The sequence below is a fragment of the Falco biarmicus genome, chromosome 3 (genome assembly GCF_023638135.1).
Source record: "Falco biarmicus isolate bFalBia1 chromosome 3, bFalBia1.pri, whole genome shotgun sequence".
Taxonomy (NCBI): domain Eukaryota; kingdom Metazoa; phylum Chordata; class Aves; order Falconiformes; family Falconidae; genus Falco; species Falco biarmicus.
The window spans coordinates 16,470,916-16,483,103 of record NC_079290.1 but is presented as its reverse complement, the minus strand read 5'-3'; the positions used below and the strand labels follow the sequence as shown (position 1 = coordinate 16,483,103).

Genomic DNA, 12,188 nt, shown 5'->3' with positions numbered 1-12,188 from the left:
CAAGCCAAGTCTTTACTGTTTCTAGTGAGGAAGATTCCACTCTCTTCAGGCAACTTATCCCACTCTTTAGCTGCTCTCACAGAAAAGATTTTTTTTTAATATTCAGATGAAACTTTCCTTGAAGCCACTTGTGCCATTTCTTCTTTTCCTATCATAGTGCATCCTCGTGAAAAGATGGGTCTTCTCCACAACTAACTCCACTGGAAGGCAGTGATTTGATTTCCCCACCCTGAGCCTTTCCTGCTCAAGGCTGAGCAAGCACGATTCATTCAGTTGTGGAGTTCTTCAGCCCCCTAATCTTGCTGGTCCCCTCTGGACCATCTCCAGGTTTTTAATGTCTCTCTTGAACTGGGGAGAGAAACTGGACAGTGTGTCCCAGGTGTGGCTTAACAGGTGCCGAGCAGAGCAGGAAAAATCGCATCCCTCCATCCACGAGCAATAGTCTTACTTAATTCAGACAGGGATGCTGTTGGCCTTCGTTGCTGCCAGGATACATGGCTGTCTCATGTTCAGTTTGCTGTCTGCCAAGACACCCTGTGCCTTTTCAGCAGAGCAACTGTCCAGCTAGCCAGTGCTCAGCTGGTGCTACTGCTTGGGATTATTCCATCCCAGGTTCAGGATTTGACATTTATCTCTGCTGAACCTCATGTTAAAGCTCATTCTTGTTGGCCACATCTCAATAGCCTGTTGAGATCTATCTATATGGTGGCTTTTCCTTCCAGAACATCTACCTTCACTCCCAGCTTAGGCTCATCCTCGAATCTGGTGACAGTGCATATAATTGTACCTTCCAGATCATTTATAAAGCTGAATTGCATTGATTCCAGAAGAAACTGATTTGTGCCCAGCTGCCAACATGATTTGGACCCTTTAAACACCACCCTCTGAGCTCAACAGTTCAGTCAGTTTCCTAACCGTTTTGTGTTTCATCTTTCCAGTCTGTATCGTAATGGCTTGTCAAACAGGATTTTGAGAGACAGCGGCAAACACCTAGCTAAAGTCAAGCGTGATTGAAACTTCATTCTATCCATGTTGGATTTTCACAGTCAGCTTCTTATCATTTGCATGCCTGGAAGTAGCTGTTGTAAGGACCTGTTCCATAGTTTTCTCGGGGACCGAAACAAGGCTGACTGGTCTGCAGTTTCCTGGATCTTCCTTTTTTTCCCTTTTTGTAGGTGCACATAGTATTTGTTCTTCATCAGTCTTCAGACTGTTAAAACCTGTCTCCACACAAAGATGGTTTCCTACTGTTTGTTTTCCGCTTCCCCTGCGTGGGGAAGTAATGTGGTTGACATGAGACAAATTGATTAAAACACCATGGATGACAACATGCAAAGAACAGAAGGTCCTTGTGTGTATTGATACCAGTCCAAATTAGTTAAAAACAGGACAAATTCTGGGCTGGAAATGACAATGGTTCATGGAGACATCTAGTCATGACCTAAATTCTAGAGGTGCCTTTGTTGATGGTGGAATGATCCCATCTGCAGATCTAGGTGAAGTGCAGTTCTGTGTAGCATGAGCTATCATAAATATTATTCTTGCAAGTTTTATTTAGCTGGGCCCAGTCTTTGGTCTATCATGCATTCAGCAGTCAAGATTTTGCTCTCTCTGCCAGTACCTGGAAGCCAGGTCTCTCCAAGACAGGGCGTGCTTGGTTTCACAGGACTATTGTGATATTGAATGCTGGTGTCTAGTCGTGATGGAGTTCATTAAATGGAGCTGTCACATCCTGAGAGGTAGCTAGAGTTTTATTAGCTGAAAGGTCTGTGTAAATTTTGCACAGACCAGTGTAGTAAGCCAGTGGCCTAGTTTTAGACTGATGTTGATATCAATAATTATATATATCAATCTGTGTTTAGCCACTGCAGTTAGTCAGCCTGATTGCACCAGCTGTACAGCAACATACAATCTCAGACCTGTATGTTTCTTTCATGTTGCAAAACAGGGTACACATCTTTAGCCCAGACTTACCAGCTTTGAAATAACAGGCGTTCAACAATGATACCATTGTAGTTGCATTGGAACGTGCCATTTTTACATTTTAATAACCACCACATTGACTAAGACTAGGAAATATGTGCTCTCCCCTGCCAAAGGATAGGTTTTTCTGGTTCAGCTCAATGAGTGACCAACGTCCTTCATATATCAGCTGGGGGCTCACCGTCTGGCTTCTGAGAAAAGCAAGAGGAGAATAGTAAGGGCTGGATAGGAAATTATAGAAAGACCAGGGAGGTTCATGTGAGGCCTCTGAACGGTGCTGCCCTCCAAGGCAGCGATTTGCTGATACACAGCTGCACATGGGTGTCCCTCTTCCACACCTATGCATTCAAATTATAAGTTGTAATTGTAATTACAATTGTAATTGTAATTGTAAGGCAATTGACATGACATTGCTTAACAGTGTTATTAATATTCACAGAACAGGTAGATATGTGCTGTGTTATGCCTCTTATATCTTTACTAATTAAGCATATCCTCAAGCCTTCCTTCCAGGAGGGTGGAAACCTGGCATCCACCCAGGCTCTGTTAATACAAACTCGATGTTACTTCAAGACGGTAAAAGGAGAGTGTGCTTTTCTTCTCCCTTTTTCAAATCTTTTTTCTTTTTTTGCACTAGAAGTACCCATTTCTGATCTGGCTGGAAAGAGTCAATAGAAAACAAGACACCACTGAAACATACTGCTGTGCCCTTGATGAGTATTTACATGTATATGCTTTAATAGTCAGCTGAGTTTAAATAAATACACAGAACTCCTGTTTTTGGCCAAACAAAAAGCTGTTGGTGCTGGTGTTTGTTTCCCTCATGCTGCTGGCTGCCTGCTGGTGTGGCAGAGGTGGAACTGTTCAGGGTGTCGTTTGCTTGAAACACTTTATCACGACTCCCCATGAGCCCTCCCTTCACCTGGTTGCTTACAGGTTTTCAATGAAGGGCCCTGTTCACACATGCAGCAACTCAAATTGTCTCTAAATAAACTTGTGTGTGTGGAGAGACATTCATGAGCACTTCCAGCGCGATGACAAATGGCAGGAGGGCCCACACGGACAACGTGGCCCCTCAGGGATGTGTCTCCATCAAGTTGTGCAAAGGTGCTGTAGGAGGGTGTGGAAACATGACTTTTAACGTAAGAGCAGTGTCTTTTGGAGCTTTAGAGACCAGGCTGCAAGCGACAGACATGCAGTGTTTAATCTGTCACCTCTTGTCTAATATTGTATCTCCAAACTTGATGGATACTTCAGGTTTTACCCCCAATTCCTCCTGGTGTGACTACCAGTCTGCTTCCTAAAAAACAACAGTCATCTTAACCCTTAAAAGACACCTTAAACAGATAGTTCTGATAAATATAATGAAGTCTTAAGAATTTATGTCCTGTCGTGCTCTTTTGCGGCCCTTGCTGAGATGATTCATGAACTGCAGTTGAGCTTTGGCCTAGCAGAGGCCGTTCTTCTGCAGTGACCAAGAGAGGGGAAAAGCCTGCAAATACAAGAGCTGCAGGAGGTTGTGGCCAGGTTTATCCCAACAGGTTAAACAGGGACAAGGCATAGCCCTGGGCACTGGTGTATACCTGTCCGAACTTCGAGCTGCTGGCACAGCTCCAGCCCACACCGGCTAGTGCTTCTCCAGACAACGCCTGGGCACTGTCTGGGGACTCACACTGGCCAGGGGCCATCCCCAGTAGTAATTTGGCTGCAGGCACCTTGTTTTGGGGAGGTGAAAGGGCTTAGCTGTCTGGATACGAGCTGCTGGGCAGTTGGCTCCGGTGCCAAGGAACAGTCCCTGGCTTGTCTTATTTACATGTATGGACAAGGTGAAGGCTTTGGGATACAGGAGCCTCAGTGGTAAGGCACCACACATGTGAATTTTGCAATTCTGGATGCAGTTTTGAAATACATCTGTTGAACTTTCAGGTACTGCTTTCAGATACTGCCTCTCTTGAAAACCCTGAACTTGCTGAATATCTGTTATTGGTCCCATAGAGCAAGGAAGGGAAGAAACCCTTCCTCTTCAGATAGCAGACATAAAATAATGTGAAAGAAATGTGAAATGACTGGGGAGGTGATTTATTCTCCTCTATAGGGCATTCATAGATTGCTGTTGATACAATTAAAAAGCATGCTGTATCTCCCTATTTGTGAGAAGAGGGAGAAGAAACAGAAGGAAAGACAGCTCAAAAACATGGAAATACCAAACAGAAATGGTAGACAATCTGATGTACAGGGTCTTACTTGTTACGTAATAATGCATAGGCTATGTTTGTACATATCTGTACCAGTGTCTACTTTTTTTATTAGTCATAAAATCAATAGTAAAAGGCATCCACTGTAGTCAAATTGGTCATGCTTGTCCCTGTTGAAAAAATGACTTTTTCTGCCCTTAAATTCCCAGGTGAGATTAATACAAATAAATAAGTTGTTTTGCCTCTAAGGAGTTATGTTCCTGGGGAAAAACCTCTATTGTGATCTGAATCGGTGCTCCAAAGCTCATCCTGTATAAACCATTAGTCCTGGAATCCAGCAGAGCTGAATTACAGATGAAATGTTATTTTGGTCCATTACGTCAATGCGTTGCTTGTACTAGAGAACCTAAAACTGAACACAGTGCTCCAGATGCAGTCTCACAAGTGTCAGATAAATGGGAATGTTTAATTATTTCAACTTACACAGTTGTATCGTCATAGGAAGTAGCCTGGTTGGTCAGCCAAGAGATCAGCATCACTCTGCTTGTCTACACTGACCCATAACAGGTTACCTTCACAGGGGTTGTTGTGTCTTTGGCTAAGGCGCTAAGGCTAGAACTGTGTCTGACTTGGCTTGAAAAGTAGTAGGTGTGCCTGGGTTCTGGTTGTATGCATTGATGTATCTGCATGAGCTGTTAAAATGGAGTCCCATGAGCACAGGGCACATGGTCAAGAGCAATCATGTGACAAGATCTAAAAGCAGCAGGAGTTTGTCTGGTATCTCAGAGGGCTTAGGGTGTAAGATGGTCCTTTGTCATTTCTGAACGTTCTTTGTACATGGTTCTATATCCATCCAGTCTTCTGTATCATCTGCTTTTTAACAAAATCAGACCTGAAGGAAGGGACATGAAACTTGACTCAGGCATCTCGCTATAACTGAACTGCTCTAGCTAGTGGAGCTGCACAAGGGTTTACAACACATTTATGCTAAAGTGAAGAACCATGTGAATAAATGAATAGCCCTAAAGTGCTGCAAACAAATACTTGGGATGAATTGAGGGGATGGGGAAAAAACGCCCGTTCTCCTTGCCCTGCATCCTCTCACATCCCATCTTTGACTACGCTCACCAAGGTGGGTGGACGAGATCAATAGATGGAGGAGGTTATAAAGCTCTTGTCATGTTCCTAAGGTCTGAAATCAGTTGACAAAATGTGCACAGCCACAGAGGAACCTGAGAGCCTCTCTTCTCAGGCTGGGAGGTCTGAGTGCTGCCAAAGGCTTCTGGCCCCCTCTCCCAGCCTAATGCTTTGAAAGAGTATCATTTGGCTCCATGACACTGCGGGTCTGTTGACTGGTGCTTGTATGTTTGTGCTTGGATGTGTGCACAACTCAAAAGCAAGTCTGAGGTTAAGTAAAGCCCCTTGCTTGGTGGGGAACCTTGATCAACGTGTCACAGAATGTGACAACTTCCATAATGGTTTTCAAAAAATGCATATGGGATTTGCTGCCAGCTTCTAGGGGAGGGATATGCGGTAACCACTTGAAAAATCTGACTTCTGGGCTCTGCCCTCATCTCCACAGCAGTTTTGAACAAATCATTTGATTTCTCTATGCCAGCCCGTTGATCAGTAATACTGTACTATTTATCCGACATCTTTGAGTGTTTGGCTTATTGAAGGGCTTTTTGTGTTGGAGACTTACAGTGGGCTTTATTAACTTTTTTTTTTTTATGGTCAAATTGAAAAAGAGTATCTTTTTTTTCTTTCCCTCTTTATGGACAGGCATTTAATACATCTGAAAATTTACTCCTTTTATTGTGTCGTAATTCAGGCATCTAAAACCCTGGCCCATTTTGAATTTAGGCCAAACACCCCTGCCATGGCATGACACAGTTTTCTCTTGGCTGGGCACACAACCTAACTCGGCACAGATGAGTATGGATGTGAGAGTGATAAAAACATGAAATGTTACATTTCTTGGCTGTTAGGATATAGCAAAGTTTTTTCCTGTGTACATTAGTTTTAGCATGCTCATATGTTCCTCCAAGACAGTGGGGTTTAATCTTCATGAAAGGCCTGTGTAAGCATGAAATACTGGAAATAAAAAGACAGCTGAGGGCAATTCTGCAGTCTTTATAGATCTTTATTTCAGGAGCAACATGACTGCTGGGGTCAGTAATACAACCCAGAGTGGACCTGCTTTTCGTACATGCTAATAAACAAGTGTTGGGGTGTTTATGTGGAAAGAGGCATACTTATGATGCAGATCAAAAAGTTTTATTAGGTAGGTGGAAACCCAGAATGATGCCATGTCCTGCTTACCACCTTCTGAGGACACCTCTTCTGCCAACATTTTAGTAATTTGTCAACAATCTCTTTTGCTACGTCCTTTTCGGTAATACACTTCTGCTACAGATCTTGAAAGAGTTTAAAGTTGAAGTAAAACTGGATCTCCCATCCCCACTGGACTTCAGTGCTGATGAGAATGAGAATCAGGTAAAAGGCTTATGAAAACAACTATTTTTGGCTCAGCCCTGATAGGACAACAGCTCCGCTGTTCCATCTGATATTCAGTCAGTGTGACTCATCTGTAGAGGACTTTCTGGCCCATTTTCTTTAAAATTGTGCTCTATCCAGAGAACTGACTGGGGCTTTCTAAAACTGGAAACTGAAAAAGAACATCTTGCGCGTTTATTGAATGTTGGTTGACCTTTTCTGCACCACCTCAGCTCAAAAGGTGTAATATGTGTTGTCTTATGCAGCGAGGTGTTTTCAACCAAAAGAATGCTTTTATGGACTTTTTTTTTTTTTTTAATCCTTCTGGAGGAGGGGAATAATGGAGAGAACAGGTTTTAAGGCCCCCATGGAGAGTGAGGTCAGGTGTCCTTAGACTTAGTAGGTGATGGCTGCTTCAGAATGGGAAGAGTTGGCAAGACTAGAAGAGACCACCCTGAACCTCACCCTGGCCTCTGGGCATACCTAGCTAACCCTTGGATTTTCCAGGTATTTGGGACTCCCAAAGCATGAAGACTGCTGCCAAGCTTTGCGGGTGCCACAACTAATACAAATGTGACTCTCAGCAGAGACTCTGGAGATATTTCCTCCGTGAGTCCCCCAGTTGTCTAGGATCTAGGAATTCTGCTTTTCCCCAAACTGGGGAAAATGAAAAATGTTTTCCTCAGAAACTCAGATACCATAAAAATCACACCTTTGAGAGCAAAGGTTAGGGAGAACTCAAACTTGTCATCTTCCTAGTGAGGACTCGTCCCTTCCTTTTCACTTGTTTATTTCCCCTGAAGATATAACCTTAGGCCGCAATTGGACAAGCTCTTTGTTAATGTAAAGCTGTGAATAATATATCTCTCAAGGGCTTAAAGTACCAGGTTGCATTAGGACTTTAGAAAGTAGTTGAAAGCTCCCTTTGCCAGAAGGAGCTTCCATTCATGGAATCTCAAAGTGGTCTGATGTGGACATCAGTGAGCAGCTTTGTTGGCTGTACGTGAAATCTGGCTCTGCTGAAGCCAGCGGCAAAACTGCCATTGATTTTAAGAGATCTGAATTTCATCCCCGGTATGTTTATTTACATTACTTTTTTTTCCTCTATTTTTTCCTGTTGCTTTTGGAATGTAGGCGTGGAGGAGTTGTGGAAAATATTGATATGATCGAGACACCCGTACCTTTACGGTGAGGGGTGAGCAGATGCCATTGTGGGAAGACACATTTAAAGTTTTGCCTGGCACTTTGAAATGCTTTTGATTTTTTCCTATCTGTCTTGCTTCAGCTTTCCAGGTTAAACTTGTGCGTGAATGACAGGTCTTACTGTTTTGAGCATTCTGTGTTTTTCTTCGTTATTTAGATACTGAACTTGCAAAATACTCCTCTTAACAGGGCAATTTGTACTTAACTGGATCTTAACGAGACCAGTCTTCCCTTTCCTGGGAAAGTATGTGCCTTTCACAAACCACAGCTAAAACTTGGTTTTTCATTGAAAAACAAAGCACACAGCTCCTCGCAAATGTCAGTTTTTCTTAGCATGAAGCAAATATGCATTTTGTAAATGTGGGACACAGACCTATTTTGATGTGGGTCTTGAACAGGGCTTCAGTATAGGGACAGCTCATCTTTAATTTATAGTTACACGCAATCGAGCCATTCCAGGAAAAGACATTTTGTGGTTCTTGGGCCAGGGAAGAAGAAGAAGGATAAAAACCTTCTACCCTAAACAGAAACAGTTACAACACGCAGTACAGACCTATGTTCCCTCAATGAAAAGTTAGTGTAAAGCCCTTGAAATGTTTTTCAGGATTATGGTCACTGAGAGACTGAAGCTAAAACTCTTTCAGGTATCACCTATTCTTTCTCTGGGTAAAACAGAAACTCCTGTTTGTTTGCTACCTCTGTTGCCTCAAGCAAGTTAAGTTAAATTCAGCTGGCAACTGGTCACAAGCAGTGTTCTCCAGGGCTCAGTACTGGGGCCAGTTCTGTTTAATATCTTTATCAATGATCTGGATGAGGGGATTGAGTGCACCTTCTGTGAGTTTACAGATGACACCAAGTTGGGTGGGAGTGCTGATCTGCTGGAGGGCAGGAAGGTTCTGCAGAGGGATCTGGACAGGATGGATCAATGGACCAAAGCCAATTGTGTGAGGTTCAACAAGAAGTGCTGGGTCCTGCACTTGGGTCATACCAACCCCACACAGCGCTATAGGCTTGGGGAAGAGTGGCTGGAAAGCTGCCTGGGGGAAAATTACCTTGGGGATGCTGGTTGATGGCCAGCTGAACATGAGCCAGCCATGTGCCCAGGTGGCCAAGGCCAACAGCATCCTGGCTTGTGTCAGAAATAGTATGGCCAGCAGGACAAGGGCAGTGATCATCCCCCTGTACTCGGCACTGGTGAGGCTGCATTCAGTTTTGGGTACTTTACTTCAAGGAAGAGACTGAGGTGCTGGAGCATGTCCAGAGATGGGCAACGGAGCTGATGAAGGGTCTGGAGCACAAGTCTGATGAGGAGCAGCTGAGGGAACTGGGGTTGTTCAGCCTGGAGAAAAGGAGGCCGAGGGTGGACCTTGTTATTCTCTACAATTACCTGAAAGGAGGCTGTAGGCAGGGGGGGTTGGTCTCTTTTCCCAGATAACAAGCGACATTACAAGAGGAATCAGCCTCAAATTGCACCAGGGAGGGTTTAGATTGGATATTAGGAAAAATTTCTTCGCTGAAATGGTTGTGAAGCATTGGAACAGGCTGCCCAGGGAGGCGGTTGAGTCACCGTCACTGGAGGTGTTTAAAAGACATGTAGATGTGTCACTTCGGGACATGGTTAGTGGTGGACTTGGCAGTGTTAGGTTAATGGTTGGACTTGATGATCTCAAAGGTCTTTTCCAACCTGAACGATTCTATGATTCTGTGATGCTAAGCTATAACCACATGCTTTAATCTGATTATGAGACCGGCTGCAGGAAATTCTCTGGCCTCTGTTGTGCCCAGTGTTGACTTAGTTGATCAAAATGGCATTTCTGGCCTGAAAGTTCATCAATCATAGGAGCCCAACAGAAAGCTTATGGTAGTGTAGTATATTTATAGAGGCACTTACAGTCTTTTATAAAAAAAACATTTTATATACAGTAATTGATTCATGCTTTCCTTCCACACAAATGCAACCACCACCAAGGATGAGGTCTGTCTTGTTTTTTTGCAGGGGATAGCAATGGGGAAGATGTAGGTAGGCAGCATGTAATTGTAAAAAAAAAAAAGGAATTTTATCATAACTTTGTGTTCACTTTTGTAAAAGATTAATGGGATTTTTTAAGGGTCTGTGCAAGTTGGGTAGTAATGTCACCTTTGAATTGTGTTGGGGTTATTGCTTCTGTACCAACAGTGGGAATTTCTTGCTGGATTATCATTACCTTGGCCTGGAATATCTCAGTGCCCTTTGATCAGCATTTAGGTGAGAGAAATTTCATTGTACCTCTTGTTTGGTACTGCAGGTAACTGTGTACTGCAAATACAGCTGCATGTCTGGCAGCGTGCTGCCTGTGTGCCTGCTTCTTGTTCAGACCAGCTGGCTGGTCTCCTTGCTGAAGGCTGTTACCTCAAACAGCAGAGTTGTTCTGCAGTGTGGTGTGTTCAGCCTTTACTGGTGCTCACCACAGCTTCTCCTGGAAGGAAAATGGATACTTGACTAATCTGTCAGAAACTGGCTTGTCCTAAATCATAGGAACAAAGAAAAGCTTGTAAAGGAAACTGCTGCCCTATCTTTATCAGCCAGCCTTTCCTTATTTCCATTACATGCAGCCTTGCTTATGTCTCTGACACTTGAGGAATACACAAGTTGTGCTCCTCTTCTTTTTCTTCAGACCAAATGGCTTTAGGTCTGATCCAAAACCCATTCAGTTTGAGGGGAGCCTTTCTAATGCTGTCAGGTAGCTTTGGATCATCTCCCTCACTTGCATCCCTTTGGGAAATCAGCTGGTGCACCTTTAACTTATTCATAGAAAGCTGATCTGAGGAAGGCAGCAATCAAATAACTTCAGTGTAGCACCTGAATGCTCTGCTTGAAACAGGTCTGTCAGAGGGTTGCTCGTCCCAAAGAAAGAGATTACAAAGGAAGGATTTTATCCAGGATATAGTATGATTTCTAATGCTTTCTATTAAATACAGGTAAATAGAAAAACATAGAAGACAAAGCAATCTTTTTTATGCAGCTTGCTTCCTCTGTCCCATGGACAAATTCCACTGGACCAACTTACACCCCTACTTTGACTGTCCTTGCTGTAATAGAAGATGTATGAAGCTAGTCAGCTTTGATCATTTAATGTATGCCAACATGAAAAAATGGGCCTAGAGTCTGAAATAATACTGTCAAATATCTGTGGGAACTAAGGAAATGGGCTTCAAATCTTACCCCAGAACCATCAATGAAGTGTTTTTAAAGTGTGTTTGTTTTTTTTTTTTTATTAATACTCTGTCACTGAGGGGGTGTCTTTTATGGAAATAGAAGTTTTCCTTATTTCTGACTTACTGGCTGGAGGTCTAAATTAGAATCGTTAGAAATCCCGGAGGGATAGAAGTGCACAAGGGCAGAGGGTCCTTGATGGCTTCGTGAAGGAAGAAGGAAGCATAGGGGGAGCCTGGAGCTCCGTGGTGCCTCCTGTGTGTCAGGGTTTATGTATGGACTGCATGTGCCATTCCACCCTGACTTTGGAGCAAGGCATCACTGAGTCAACTACCGGAGAGGACAGCTTGTGAGATCTCCTGGCCAAGGGTGGCTAGCAAAAGTGACAGCTACCACCAGTCACTCCAGGTGGATGGTTTCAGATGCTGAGGGAGCACCTGAGCTGGATACAGTTGTTCTCCATCAGAGCTGTACCTCTTGGTGCCGGATGGGTCATGCACGAAGGGTGGTTCTGATCCGAGGATCAGATGGGGCTTCTCGAGAGTCCTGGGCTCTCAAGAGCCTCCACTGGAAGAGGGACGGCTGGAAAAGCTGCAAACTCAGCTTCTGCTTGGGCTTCAAAAATTTCAATAAGGGCAACAGTACGAGGTGGGTGGCAGGTTTGAAGGGTAGCAGGGAGTGTGACAGGGAGTGGCTGCATGTTATTCCCTCCTTTCTCTGAAGAAAGAGTTGCACTTCTTTAATACATTTTTAATACATAATTGCTAGAATGAATATTGCTTGTGCCAGAGGAAATGTCAGCTGTCCTGCTAGGCATCTGGGCTGGGACTGGTGCTGATTTTACTGCTGCTCTTCAGCAGGGGCCTTTGGTGTCTAAACCTGACCCCTTCAAGGCTTGGCAGAGGCGTTACGTGTGAGCTGTGTCTAGCTCTTGAAGGCCCTGACTGGAGCTTCTAGATGCTACTGAAATGCTTACATGTGGTAAGAACAAGGACTTCTTTTCGTCTTCTTTTCATCTTCTTGTGCTGAGTGGGATGTTAGCTTTGGGAATGGCATGTGTGTCTGCCTGGAGGGCACTGGATCTAACACAGGAGTGATGGGGAACCTGTAACAAAACT

The 12,188-nt window shown here is 43.8% G+C and overlaps 1 long non-coding RNA gene across 1 annotated transcript in view; it reads left to right on the top strand.

Moving 5' to 3' along the window:
* The first annotated feature begins 1,005 nt into the window (after nucleotides 1-1,005).
* The window catches only part of LOC130145564 (uncharacterized), a 28,122-nt gene continuing 16,939 nt past the window's right edge, over nucleotides 1,006-12,188 (top strand). Inside the window, exon 1 of the long non-coding RNA XR_008820603.1 lies at nucleotides 1,006-12,051. This is a non-coding gene — a long non-coding RNA (uncharacterized LOC130145564). The remainder of the gene's footprint in view (nucleotides 12,052-12,188) is intronic.